The sequence below is a fragment of the Bactrocera neohumeralis genome, chromosome 3 (assembly GCF_024586455.1).
Source record: "Bactrocera neohumeralis isolate Rockhampton chromosome 3, APGP_CSIRO_Bneo_wtdbg2-racon-allhic-juicebox.fasta_v2, whole genome shotgun sequence".
Classification (NCBI taxonomy): domain Eukaryota; kingdom Metazoa; phylum Arthropoda; class Insecta; order Diptera; family Tephritidae; genus Bactrocera; species Bactrocera neohumeralis.
In genome coordinates, this window is record NC_065920.1 from 38,400,482 (window position 1) to 38,415,517 (window position 15,036).

The window sequence follows — 15,036 nt, forward strand, 5'->3', positions numbered from 1 at the left end:
TATTGACTCATTAAAATTAAAAAAAAATTAAAAAATTTATAATTCTTAATATAAACCATATAATATGACATTGTGTAATTATCTTTGACACGAATAAAATGTGTGTAATAACTTCTGACGCCAATATGCATCCAACAATTGTATTGTTTTTGTGAGAAATATTCCGTTATTTTCTTTGAATTTTTGTTCGTTTCTTCTACACACTCCATTTCATCCAACAACAACAAATTTGCTTCATATTGCAAACAACAACAACAGCAATCGAAGCAGTCGCAGAACACAAGTTTTAGTTGTTGACCACGAAACAATCCATGAACTAACGCTAGAATGCAAGTGACCAGCTGAGGACCGACTCGTTCATAGTCTGATGAGATTAAGATAAGTATACCTTATCTTGTAAGCTCATTGGCTTTGCAGTTTCGAGCTATTTCACTATGATCAGTTACCCTAACAACTTTAAATCGAGAAAGTCTGATGCTATTTCTACTGAGGACAGGAACTCCTTGTATTGCCTTGAGTGTACACAAAATATAAATTTTGCAGCCATAAGATGCAGCCTCAGAGCATTTAGAACCACGCGAACTGAAAATCTACTGGCCGAAAGCGGCTTTCTCACTATTGAAGACCGAATTCAATATGTACGATGCCGTCAAATCCGAATCATTTACTCGTCAAAAAACTCGGTCATGTATAGAGAGATCAAGTTATTAAAACAGCGAAAACGCAAGATGAAATTTTCATCCGCCCTTTCATGCATGCTTAATATAGCTTCGGCAAGTGAAATGCAACCGGCTCCACCTCCAACTTGGAATCAACTTCCATGGTATTTGCAAAATAAGTCCTTCCTCGACGGTCTTACCGCTCATGGGAAGCAAAACACCAACGTAGTTACCTAGAAGCAATTGTTCAACAAAATTACTTACCGATTCTTGAAGGAAAACTGGATACTTCTTTTCACAGATGGTTCAAAATCAACAGACGGAACCGGTTTTGCAGTCGTCAACGCTAACGGAATCTTATTAGCACAAGGAATCTTGCCAATGGTTGCAACAGTTTTCGACGCAGAAGTGCAGGGCGTACTTTCTGCTCTTCTTCTAGTTAGAGCTTCTAAAAGCATATTTATTATATGCACAGACCTCGGCACCTCTCGGGGTTTGAAGCCACTAAATCCGCAAGGAACTCTGCGGAACCTATTGCCGCCATACAGGAACTCATCATTCAACTAGAGAAAAGAGTCAAACTGATGTGGGTTCCTGGACACGCCGGAATCAATGGAAATGAGCATGCAGATAAAGCTGCCAAATCAGCCATAAAAGCTCCAGTTTTCACTTTCATGCCATTCTCAACCAAAGCAGTGGCGAAAAGTATTTCTAATACAGCGTACCAACGATTTGCTATCAAATGGGCAAACTATTCCCACACTTATAAGACCTACAATCCAAACAGATCGAGGATCCGGCTCCTCACACATGAACAAATGTTTCATCCGGTTCAGATTAGGGCACACTAGTGTAACTCACGCTCATCTACTGGAAAACGAATCTCAACCAGCCTGTCAATTTTGTTGCAATGCTCCCTTAACCATTTCCCATATCCTCAAAGACTGTTCCCATCTGACACATTACAGATCCTCATTTTTTCCGAACCTCAACCCGTTAGACTTGCTAAGTACTCCAAGTGAGAAAAATATTACACTGTTATTTGAATTTTGTAAAACAATACATATTGATAACTTAATTTAAACTGTTATACACCGAGTTAAACTGTTATAAGCCGATGGCCCTGGCAGCTAGTGCTTAATTAATTATAATTTCAATTGTACTCAATTTAAATAAATAAATAAATAAATTTTGTCTATCACTATCACACGACAATTTTTACATGTGGGGTAAGCCTCCTCAGCATCGCATATAAGGTACTTCGAGCGTATTGTGTAAGAGATTAAAACCCACCGTCAACAAACTGATTGGACCTTATCAGTGTGGCTTTAGACCTGGAAAATCAACAACCGACCAGATATTCACCATGCGCCAAATCTTGGAAAAGACCCGTGAAAGAAGAATCGACACACACCACCTCTTCATCGATTTCAAAGCTGCTTTCGACAGCACGAAAAGGAGCTGCCTTTAGGCCGCGATGTCTGAATTTGGTATCCCCGCAAAACTAATACGGCTGTGTAAACTGACGTTGAGTAACACCAAAAGCTCCGCCAGGATCGAGAAGGACATCTCCGAGCCGTTCGATACAAAACTACGTTTCAGTCAATGCGACTCTATCCGGCGGCTTCTTCAATCTATTGACAGTCATTATTTCGAAGTCGGAAACTTCTCTACCTTAGAACCAACATTGACGCCAACAACTACCCAGCCTTGAAATCCAACACTAAACCAATGCTACTTTGGACCTCCCTCGTCGAATAAAGACCAGACTGCATATATATTAGTCCCATCCCATATATGGCAATATGGTGAGATGGACAACGACATCATCTGATTGGCCGGCCGTAAGAGCGTTGAAGAGAAAAATGTTACGGTATAAATTGGGTAGTCGAAAAAATCTTTCGGTAGATGTCGTTGTATTTACACCTATATCTCCAGTGCTACCAATCACATTATGTCATACTATATAGTGTTGGAAAGCTGAGATATTAAGCTTCCTTTAACAAAAAAAAAATTAAATTCGTTGAAAAAAGTTACAGATGTTTAAAAGTGAGTGAAAATAATGAAAAAATTCTCCATATATTGCAATTTTTTGTATAAAACAGGCCACGCAAGCCACCAATGAAATTTAAGAAGTTTACGGAGACGATGCTGTATCAGTTCGTGTAGCACAACATTGGTTTGCTTGCTTCCGTTCTGGAAACTTCGATTTACACTGATGGAATAATGTCTCTAGCGGAAAAATGGAAAAAAGTGGTCAACCAAAATGGTACATATTTGTTTATTTATTTAGAAAGAGAAGAAAGAGAGAAAGGTTCTGCGAAAGATTTATGGTCCTTTGCGTGTTGGCCACGGCGAATATCGCATTCGATCGAACGATGAGCTGTAGGAGATATACGACGACATTGACATAGTTCAGCGAATCCGGAGCGAGAAGAAAAAGCAGTTGTCGCGCTGTTGTTAATTCGGCTATAACCGCGATTGCGGTTTGTCTGGCAGTATAGAAGAACAAGTATGTGCTAATTAAATAGCGTATATTCACCATTGTTCTTAGTAGACTAACTGAAGCATTTTTAATATCATGAGTATAACACTTAACAGCATCGCCGACACTTGCAGAGCAAGAGCGCGTTGATTACTGGGGGAGTGATCACTCTGCGTGACAATGAAGAGTTGACAAATAGTTATTGATTTAATTCGAATGTCAATAATAATTACTGAATGAACTACAAAAATGGAGAGAGAGAAACGGTAATCCTATACGTATTGGATTTTGTTCTGATTAGATCTTGGCTGCAAGCGGAAGAGACAACATAAGGCTAAGGCAAATAAAGTTGAATGTTAATTTAATAAACCAATAAAGTAATATAATTTAACTTCTACATTCTGGTGGTGTTACGAATAGTTGCAAAAGTTACGTATACGTCACATACGTCACGTTAAGCCCTTAATCTACGTTAAGATTTTTCACATATTCTACGCATTGGGTGGTTAGGCCTGTAGGCACGCATACTCATCTAACTTATATTTTACCTATTATTTATTCCAAAATAGTTGAAACCAACAAAATAGTTGTAAGTAGTGCTAATTAAAGCACGCAGAGTTTCCTTTCGAAACAAGGATACTGTTTCATTGCCCACCTTCCCGGTTTTGCTATATTACAATTGTTACTTTGTTTTCATTGCCACAATAACGAAAACAGAAACTGGGAGAAATGCGGTTAGTTTCATTAGAGAAGATAAAAAATACATAGAGGAATTATAATGGTCCGGTCGAATAAAAGTTCAAGAATTTTCTTTAAACTTTTATATGTCAAAATAAAGATATTGAATCGTCTTTCTTTAGAATATTTGAAAGAATTACATTAATCTTTAATATTCATTTAAGTATGAAACTATGAATTTGCTACAATAGAAATTTAGTCTTCGCAATGAAAAAAATATTAGTCTTTCATTACACTTTTCGGTATCTACCCCTAAGCCCAAATGGCTAATAATGTACTGTATACAGCTCATAAAATATAAATTCTATACAAGGTACTTTTCAAAGTAAACAGAATTTTTTGAATATAGTGTACCCTGGTGGCACCATCTATATGCCGACTGGTGCGATAGAATTTGCTATCTTTATCGATTGTCCAGTGAAAATTTCATAACATTTCATGCATTGGAAGTGAAGCTATTGCGTTTTAAATGTCAGTATATTTGTGTTATCGGTGCGAAAATGAGCTTCAAACAAAGAGCCAACATTAAATTTCCTTTTAAAATTGGTATAGCTTTTATCGAAACATTTCCGTTGATGAAACAAGTTTATGGCGATGACTGCCTATCCCGTAGGAGAGTGCACGTGTAGTTTCAACGTTTTCAAAGTGGTCGGCAGAACATATATAAATATATGACATATGGGCCAATCAAAATCCGTGATCACCGGAAATTCCATCGAAACTGTGTGTGAATTCATCCAAAATTAGCAGAAATCATCATTGGGATTCATGGAAATGGAATTGAAAATCTCCAAAACATCGATTTATTGCATTTTGGCCGAACATTTGGGCTTACGAAAGGTGTATGCGCGGTTTGTTCCGCACAAATTGACTGACGACCAAAAATTGCTCAGAATTCAACATTCTAAGGACGATTATTTGACCAAAAATGACATTTTAACCATTGACCACTCCCCGTATTCACCTGCTATGGCACCGTGCGACTTCTTCCTTTATGGAAAAATGCATTTGCCCATGAAAGGAAAGCGTTATGAAGGCTTGCACCGGCATACTGGCGGCCATACCGGCCAACGAGCTAAAACACTCGTTCGACATGCTTTTAGACCATGCAAAAAGCTGTATTGAAGCAGAAAGAGACTATTTAAAATAAAAAAAATTGCCGAAAAAACATTTCTTCTATTTTTTTTTAGTTCTGTTTCCTTGTATACCCCATAAGTTGAAATAAACAAATAAAAATTAAAACAAACTTGATTATTACTTGGCTTGACTCCGTACACTAGTTAGCATCCAGAATGCATCGACCATTAGGAGTTAAAATTAATAAAAGTCATTCATTTTGTTTGAGTTTTTATACTCTAACAACCCGTTGCTACAGAGCATATTAGTTTTATTCACCTAATTCACGGTTCTACGTAACACCTGAAACTAATCGAGATAGTTGTAGGGTTATCTATATCTATATAAATAAAAATGAATCGTTGAAGTTCAAAGATGGTTTTTACGGCGAGAAAAATTCGAATAATTTCCGGAAAACCCCTAAAAACAGCCCTTTTCTTTTCCCCATACAAACGTTACAATAAAAATGAATGTTTGTTTGTTAGTAACACTAAGGGAACGGTTGAACCAATCTTGAAATTGAAAGGTTGTTTGTTGTGGTTCGGGAAAGGTTTAGAAACAAAATACCTTATACTTTTAATGAGGAGAAGTCGGATAATTGGACAATTCCAAAGAGTAAGATTTTCCATACACATTTGTTCAATTTTTGTTTGTTTTGTTTTTCAATATTTTGATTTGTAAATTATTTGAATTGTTCAATTTCGGTCGCTTGGTTTTTTATTCCGGCTATCCAAAGGAAAAATTATTTCAAATTATACAGTAAAAACTTTATGTGTGTTTCACACAATGTGATCAATTGCATATTGAAATTTGTTACGAAGCCACGAAGAGGTCGCGCTAATATTGGTCGACGTTCTTTTTGCCATCAACGTATGGCAGCCCAAGGAAAGGCAAGAAGTACTCCCAAAATGCGATGACATACGTGCGGAATTATGGATCACGGTCAATTAGCTACCCATCGTAACGATATCACAGCACGACTTTTTAAACAATAGCTACGATGTTTGACGGTCTTTATCTTGAAGCAACCTATGGTATATATGGTGCTGTTAGATGCTTAATGTATTCTGTTGCGTGTTGCCGCACGCACACATTCTTCTTTGGATACGGACGGTGATTACACCAGATCAAATTGATGAAATCATTTCTGCGGAAATTCCTGATTCAGAGATTGATCCAGAATTATACGAAGTGGTGAAAACCAATATGGTTCATGGACCTTGCGAACCTGACAATCCCACTTTGGTTTGTATGTCTGACAATAAATGCACGAAACACTACTCATGTGCTTTTCTTTCGGAAACGGAAATGGGAAATGATGGATACTCACTGTATCGGCGTCGCCCCCAAGCCGACAATGGCAGAACATTTAGCATTTAGAGGCGTGAATATCGACGTTGACAACACATCGAAGTTGACAACACATGGATCGTACCATATTCGCCACTTTTGCCTAATTCACATTCAAAACTCATGTCAATGTTGAATATTGCAGATTGGTGAAATCGATCAAATACGTTTGCAAGTACGTCATCAAAGAAAGCAACAATGTCGGTTATTGGCCTTGAACGATATGAGATCAGCAGTATCAAATGGGTCGAAATGTGAACTGCAATAAAGCGCTTTGTAGGATATTTACTTTTGCAATTCATGAAAGTTTTCCGACTGTTGTGCGTCTCGCGGTTCAACTTCATTTAAGTCATTGCATATTGTGAATGGTACAGTGTGTGCAACTTTTTGAGAAGCATGCCAGCAGTTGCATTTGCTGGAATATGATAATCACTGGAAACAGGCGAAGGATAATGCGACAGTTACTTCGCATGCCACTGAAGTTCGCATACTTTTCGCGAAGATCATTTCGACAAATCAGCCTTCAAATTCGCGTTAATTATGTGATACGAAAAAATGACATTGGCGATGACATTTTACATTGTATTCGCTTGGAATTGGAAATGGGCAAATTTCGGTTGATACTTCTAGTGGTTTGATATCAATTTCACATCCCTTTTGTCAATTCACTTCAACGGAAGATGAACTCATCACGAATGTTTATCCGCACATTGGCAAAATTATTGTAACTGCAATTGCTTGAGTGCACGCGCAATTTTAGTTGCCAAAAATACCGATGTTAATGACTTAAACTGGAAGATTCAAAGCCAAATAACGGAGGCTTGCGCTCATATAAATCGATCGATCGTCTTGACAAGAAAGACGAAACCGTAAATTATCCAGTGGAATTTCCAAATTCTTTGGAGAGGCTTGGTATGCCGCAGCACCATTTGCGATTCAAAGTTGGATCTGTCATTATTATGTTTCAAAATCTTCATGCGCCGAAACTGTGTAATGGAACCCGACTGATTATGACGCAGTTATCGAATACAAGGGACAGCCATTTCATTTCATACGTATTCAATTTCCAGGGAAAATTGGCCAGATATATGTGGCGTGTTGAGGAGTTGGAAACCCATCTTCTTTGTATATTTAGGCACCAGAACAGAAATCAAAAAAATTATGTTTATTAAGTTGCGCTACATTAAAAAAAATGTTGAAAAATCGAAAATAAATCCTTTTCGACACAATACCATTTCAACTTTTTTTCATTTCAAAACACATAATTTCACGCAGGACAACGGCTGCGGGGTCAGCTAGTACATATCTATATAAAAATGAATTGCTGTTCGTTTGTCTCGCTAAAACTCAAGAACGGCTGAACGGATTTATCTTATCTTAGTCTTGAAATGTTCGTGGAGGTCTACGGAAGGTTTAAAAATCGACAAAAAATCGAATAATTGCCGGGAAAACCCTAAAAACAGCCCTTTTCTATTTCCCATAAGTGACGTGATGTCACATCGCATGGCAGGACATCACATCACATTGCATAAATACCCATCATATATATAGAAATAAGTTGAGCTATAGGTGACTAAACCGTTAATGAAATGACAAATGTCCTGGACCACTTTGAAGAAAATCCAGTGAGAATGTTTTGTAAAAAAAATGAGAAAATGTTCATTTTTAACGGACTTACGATCGCAAATTTCCAAAAAGTGACTTTTCCATACCACATTTTTTTGTGAATTTTTTTGTTTGCTTTGTTTTCCAATTAATTTATTTGTAAACTAGCTGACCCCGCAGCCGTTGTCCTGCGTGAAATTATGTGTTTTGAAATGAAAAGAAAGTTGAATTTATATTATGTTGAAAATCATTTATTTTCGATTTTTCTTAATTTTTTTCAATGTGGCACAGCTTGATAAACAAAATTTTTTGGTTTCTGTTCTGGTGCGTAAATGTACAGAGAAGATGGTTTTCCAACTCGTGAGCACGCCACGTATATCTGGCCGTGTGAAAAACATAGCATTTCCAGATTTATGCCACACTCTTCTAGCGACTATCCTTGTGTCCTGTTGATTGTCATCGCAAATGCAATTTTCCCTGGAAACTGAATACGTTTGAACTGAAATGATTGTCCCCTTTTATTCGATAACTGCGTCACAATCAGGTTCCTTTACAGAGTTTCGGCGCATGAGGATTGAGAAACATAATAATGACAGATCCAACTTTGAAACGCAAATGATGCTGCGGCATACCAAGCCTCTCCAAAGAAATTAGAAACACCACTGGATAATTCACGGCTTCGTTTTCATTTACAAGACGATTGACTTTTATGAGCTCGAACCTCCCGGAATCTAACTTTGAATCTTCCAGTTTGAGTTATTAACATCGGTATATTTGGCTGCTAAAATTGTCGTAGTTACGATAATTTTATTAATGTTCCGACAAACATTCGTGATGAGTTCATCTTTCGTTGAAGGGAATTGACAAAAGGCAGGTGGAATTGATATCAAACCACTGGAAGTATCAACCGGAATTTGCCTATTTCCAATTCTTATCGAATACGATTTAAAATGTCTGCGGCAAAGTATTTTTGGTCGTATCCCATAATTGCCGCCGATTTGGAGGCTGATGTGTCGAAATGATCATCGCGAAAAGTGTGCGAACTTCAGTGGCATGCGAATTAGCAATTCTAGTTGCTGGCATGCTTCTCAAAAAGTTGCACACACCGTACCATTCACAGTACGCATTGACTCAATGGAAATTGAACCTTATACATTTATCAATAGCAACCGAAGTTAGAAGCAATTGTCGTTTTTCGGGTGGATTGTGTAAATTCGCCCTGAGGCAGAACTTTTCTCTCGAAAACTCGCAACGTCGACTCATCAGTTGTTGTCATCGTCCAGGCCTCTGCACCATATAGCAGGACGGGAATTATGAGTGACTTAAAGAGTTTGGTTTTTGTTCGTCGAGAGAGGACTTTGCTTCTCAATTGCCTACTCAGTCCGAAGTAGCACCTGTTGGCAAGAGTTATCCCGCGATGGATTTCTCGGCTGAAATTATCTAGGACTTCAAAGTTATGACTGTCAGCAGTGACATGAGAGCCAAGTCGCGAGTGCGACATCTGTTTTTTTGATGACAGGAGATATTTGGTGTTGCCCTCGTTCACTGCCAGACCCATCTGCATTGCTTCCTCCTCCAGTCTGGAGAAAGTGGAACTAACGGCGCGGGTGTTGAGGACGATGATATCAATATCATCGGCATACGCCAGCAGCTGACCACTCTTATAAAAGATTGTACTTGCTCGATTAAGTTCTGTAGCTCGAATTACTTTCTCCAGCATATCAATATCATCGGCATATGCCACCAGCTGAACACTCTTATAAAAGATTGTACTTGCTCCATTAAGTTCTGTAGCTCGAATTACTTTCTCCAGCAGTAGGTTGAAGAAGTCGCACGATAGGGAGTTGCCTCACCTGAAACCTCGTTTGGTATCGAACGGCTTGGAGAAGTCGTTATGTCGGAGCCTTTCGTGTTGCTCAACTTCGGTTTACACAGCCTTATTAGTTTCGCGGGAACATCAAATTCAAACATCGCGGCATAAAGGCTGCTCCTTTTCATGCTGTCGAAAGCAGCTTTGAAATCGATGAAGAAGTGGTGTGTGTCGGTTCTCCTTTCACGGGTCTTTTCCAAGATTTGTCGGTTGTTGATTTGCCAGGTCTAAAGCCACACTGATAAGGTCCAATCAGTTTGTTGACGGTGGGCTTTAATCTTTCACACAATACGTTCGATAGAACCTTATATGCGATGTTGAGGAGGCTTATACCGCGGTAGTTGGGGCAGATTGTAGGGCTCCCTTTTTATGGATTGGGCAGAGCTCACTTAAATTCGAGTCGTTGGGCATGCTTTCGTCCGACCATATTTTATAAAGAAGCTGAAGCATGCTCCTTATCAGTTCTTGGCCTCCGTGTTTGAATAGCTCGGCCGGCAATCCATCGGCCACCGCCGCTTTGTTGTTCCTTAGGCGGGTAATTGCAACTCGAACTTCTTGATGGTCGGGCAATGGAACGTCTGCTCCATCGTCATCGATTGGGGAATCGGGTTCGCCTTTTCGTTGTGTTGTACGTTCACTGCCATTCAGCAGGCTATAAAAGTGTTCTCTCCATAATTTAAGTATGCTCTGAGCATCGGTGACTAGATCACCTTTTGGGGTTCTACAAGAGTATGCTCCGGTCTTGAAACTTTCTGTAAGCCGCCGCATTTTTTCGTAGAATTTTCGAGCATTACCCCTGTCGGCCAGCTTATCAAGCTCTTCATACTCACGCATTTCGGCCTCTTTTTTTCTGTCTGGAAATGCGTCTCGCTTCCCTCTTCAACTCTCGGTATCTATCCCATTCCGCACGTGTTGTGGTCGATCGTAACGCTGCGAGGTGGGCAGCCAGTTTTCTCTCCGCTGCAACACGGCACTCCTCGTCGTACCAGCTGTTCTTTTGCTTTTTGTGTTTCGGTTACAGCTGTACTTAAGGAGTTTGATTTGCCGTCCCACAGTTCCCTTATACCGAGTTGTTGACGGGTGCTCTCAGAGAGCAGGAGGGCAAGCCGAGTAGAAAACCGTTCTGCTGTCTGTTGTGATTACAGCTTCTTGACGTCGAATCTTCCTTGTGTTTGTTGGCGTGCGTTTTTTTGCTGCACAGAGGCGGGTGCGAATCTTGGCTGCAACAAAATAGTGGTCCGAGTCGATGTTAGGACATCGGAGCGCACGGACATCTACAACACTGGAGACGTGTCGTCCGTCTATCACAACATGATCGATCTGGTTGGTGGCTTTTCGATCCGGAGACAGCCAGGTAGCTTGATGTATTTTCTTGTGCTGGAATCTAGTACTACAGATAACCATATTTCGGGCCCCGGCGAAGTCGATCAGCCTCAACCCGTTTGGGGTTCTTCTCTTCCGTCGGTGCGTGGGCACAAATCAACAATTTGTTGAAGAACCTCGATTTGATGCGGATTGTGGCTAGACGTTCATTCACCGGAGTGAATAATAGTACTCTGCGACGGAGTCTCTCTCCCACCACGAATCCCACACCAAACTTGCGCTCCTTTATATGGCCACTGTAGTAAATGTCACAAGGACCTACTCGTCTCTGTCCTTGTCCCGTCCATCGCATTTCTTGGACGGCGGTGATGTCAGTCTATATTTTCACGAGGACATCAACCAGCTGGGCAGCGGCACTCGGAATTCTCGAAGACGTTGAACGTTTAAAGTACCTACATTAAACTTTGATGCCAAAGATAACATTGAGATTATTATGTAGCAAGAGTGTGATATAACTGATCCACATCTAACTTTAAATATGTCTGATGAAACCTAGAAAGACATTGTCAAAAACGGTCTTGGTACATGTCAGAATATTGCAGATTTTCTATGCCACACCCAAGCTGTGGAGCGCTGCATCAAGTTGGTAACTGAAACATCGTGTGTAGTTTGTGGGGAAAATTAACGATATAGTTTCATTAGAGAGCAAGACTGCTATCACGTCAACGAATGTCTCATTTCAATACAAAAAAAAACAGTTTGATGTTTAGTATTTTAGTATTTTAAGTATTTAATGTAAGAGAATATTTTTCGTAATAAATTTTTAGTTTTATTTAAATGTTTGACTGTACTGGGGCACTGAAAAAATGTAACACAAAGCAAAAAATATTCACTTTTGATAAACTGCAAAAAATTTTTGTTCATTCATACCATTCCAAAGATATTGCATTTTTTGTTCCCCACCTCTCTTAAAACGTATGGCGTATCGATCGTTGCGCAGTGCGCTCGTAAGCTCCCGACATCTGTGCCGCAAGAAAAGCATAAGCGGAACGATCGCATATTGCGCAACGATCGGTGTGCCATTATTGATTTATACTATTCGAATACTCGTAACATTGCGTCGTAACTCTGTAACTATTCGAATTATTGCTCTGCTGCGGGCATTTGAAGAATTTATAATTGTTAAAAATCCAAGCATCCTTTGAATTTTGATTTTAAAAATATGAAAATGCCACTCGTGCACGTTGACAAAAATTGTAGAATTTGAACGTTTACTATTCGAATAATAGACAACAAACTGTTAACCGGATAGTGGAAAATCAGCAGTTAATCGATAGTCGACGATATAGCACTATCCGAATATTATTATTCGAATAATGCCTTACCCGGCTAATCCGGTTAGACGATTGTTCGAATATCAAGACCTCTTATATCAACTTTAATGATAAAGGTTACATTACTTTGTTTAATTTTGATACCCTGCGTAGGATATATTAAATTTGTCATGAAATGTGTAACACGCATAATGATATATTGTCAATAGACGTCGTTACCACGTAAGAATACCACGTAAGCCACCAATGAAATATGTGAAGTTTGCGGAGACGATTATGTATCAGTTCGTGTATCACAACAATGGTTCGCTCGCTTCCGTTTTGGAAATTTCGAAATTCTGATTTACATTGATGAAAGTTATACACTGTTGTCTGTATATAACATAAAATAAAACAATATGTTTTTACTTGGCAGCACTATGTGCTTATGTTGAGCTTTATTACAAAACTGAAAACTTAATTCTATTGCAAGCCACCATCAAGCTTAGCTCGAGCCCTATTAAGTGCCTAGTCACCAAATTAGGTTTGCGCGTGTTTCGCTCACCTACCTAATAATTGGGAGAACGGATGCGCGTGTAGCGCATTCCATTGAGCTAAGATTGCAATAGGAGTCTCAACTGTAAGTTGACTCCTAATTGTGCAGATATTGTTGTCAGCGAATTTATATGAATTTATATTGTGTTAACTCCTCCCTCCGAAATTCCAATCGCCCCCATTGGTTTTTAAAAGTATGGTAGGTCGTTAAGACTTTTATGTTTTGTTACTTTTCTTGTCGGCATATGAATTGCTTCCGCGTTTTGAATAGTGATTTCGGCAATTTTCCGTGTCCGAATTTTAAGAGTTATAATTATGATTATAACAACGACCAAAATACCGAAATGAGTTAGCATACTAGACTTGACTAGTAAATTTAGAGAGCTAATTTTTTTATATTTTTTAATATTAAGCACTCTCATAAACTTTAGAGATAGTACTTCTTCGTACTCGGATCGAGAATTTGAATTATGGATTAATGCTGGCAATGGTCTCAGGCTGTGAGCTTCGATGGCAGTAAAATTTAAATTGTTAATTTTTATTGTTTCATTAAAAAATTTTACAATAAATGACATACATTATTACTTATATGTATTTAAATTTCCTTGAAAGTTATTTAGTAAAATTAATCCTGCTTTTAGTTCTTCAATGTTTCTTACATGATCAGTATTTGTAATAATACAAAAAGTTTGTTTTCTATCAAATTTTTAATACAATTTTCGTTTTTTAAATTTTCAATTTGGTCTTGTTTGCAAATTTTTACATTATTTATTTATTTACAATCATTTTCTATTCCATAGTAATTTTCATTACATTTCAAAACGTTTTCAAATTTTAATTTCAAAATTGTTCCATTTTTGCTTATTCTTCTTCTTCTTAATTGGCGTAGAAACCGCTTAAGCGATTATAGCCGAGTTAACAACAGCGCGCCAGTCGTTTCTTCTTTTCGCTACGTGGCGCCAATTGGATATTCCAAGCGAAGCCCGGTCCTTCTCCACTTGGTCCTTCCAACGGAGTGGAAAGGGCTTCCCCTTCCTCCCCTTCCCCCCGGGGGGGGTGGAAATGTTTTTCCATCCGGGCAAATGCCAAAAAGGAAACGCGTCTTTTTAATTTAGAAAAGCCTTCTCCTTTTTTTCCCCCGGGGGCAGTTCTCGTTTTCCCTCGAATGCGGATTTGCCGTGGGAACATTTAAAAACCTAAATCTTTTGCAGGGGCTTTTTAAAAAATGAGGTCGACTTATCCGTTGTGGGCATTTTTCAAGAAATCTGTATTCGGGGGACGGGTTTTGGTGACTTTTTAGAGTTTTGGTTTTTTTTTGTCGAAAAGGACTTTTCTTTCAAAATTGCCTCTCAGTCCGAAAGGGAGACCCGTTGGCAAAGTTATCCTGCCCTTGGAAATTTCCCGGGCGGGCATTTTTTGGTGGTGTTTCCTGGTTCCAAAAGACAGGAAATTTTCTACACTTCAAAATTAAGGGTTTTCCAAAAGTGAGGGAAGTCAATTGGGAAAGCGACGACTGTTTGTTTGATGATGGGGATATTTTTTCCTTTCCCTGTTCACTGCCCGACCCATTTTCTTCTTTTGGCCAGCCCGGGAAAAAACCCGAACAAAACCCCTAAAATGGGGGGCCGATGATATCAATATCATCGGCATCCCACAACCTTAAGAAAACCTTATAGAAGATGGTATTTCCCATTTTAGTTCTGGCTCGAAACCATTTTTCTCCAAAACGGGTTGAAAAGGGCGCACCCAAGAACCCCCCTTTTCCAAACCCCGTTTGGACCCAACGGCCTTAGAGGTCCGATCCCCAACGGGCCGGTGTTACTTTTAACGTGGTTTACAGCGGCCCTTTGTTTTGGGGGGTCCAAAATTTAGACATCCGGGGGCGTAAGGGAGCCCTTTTTTTGCTGTCAAAACAGCCTTTAAATCGACGAAGAAAGGGGGGTGTGTCGATTCTCCTTTTACGGGTCTTTTCCAAGATTTGGCGCATGATGAATATCTGGTCGGTTGTTTATTTTCCGGGGC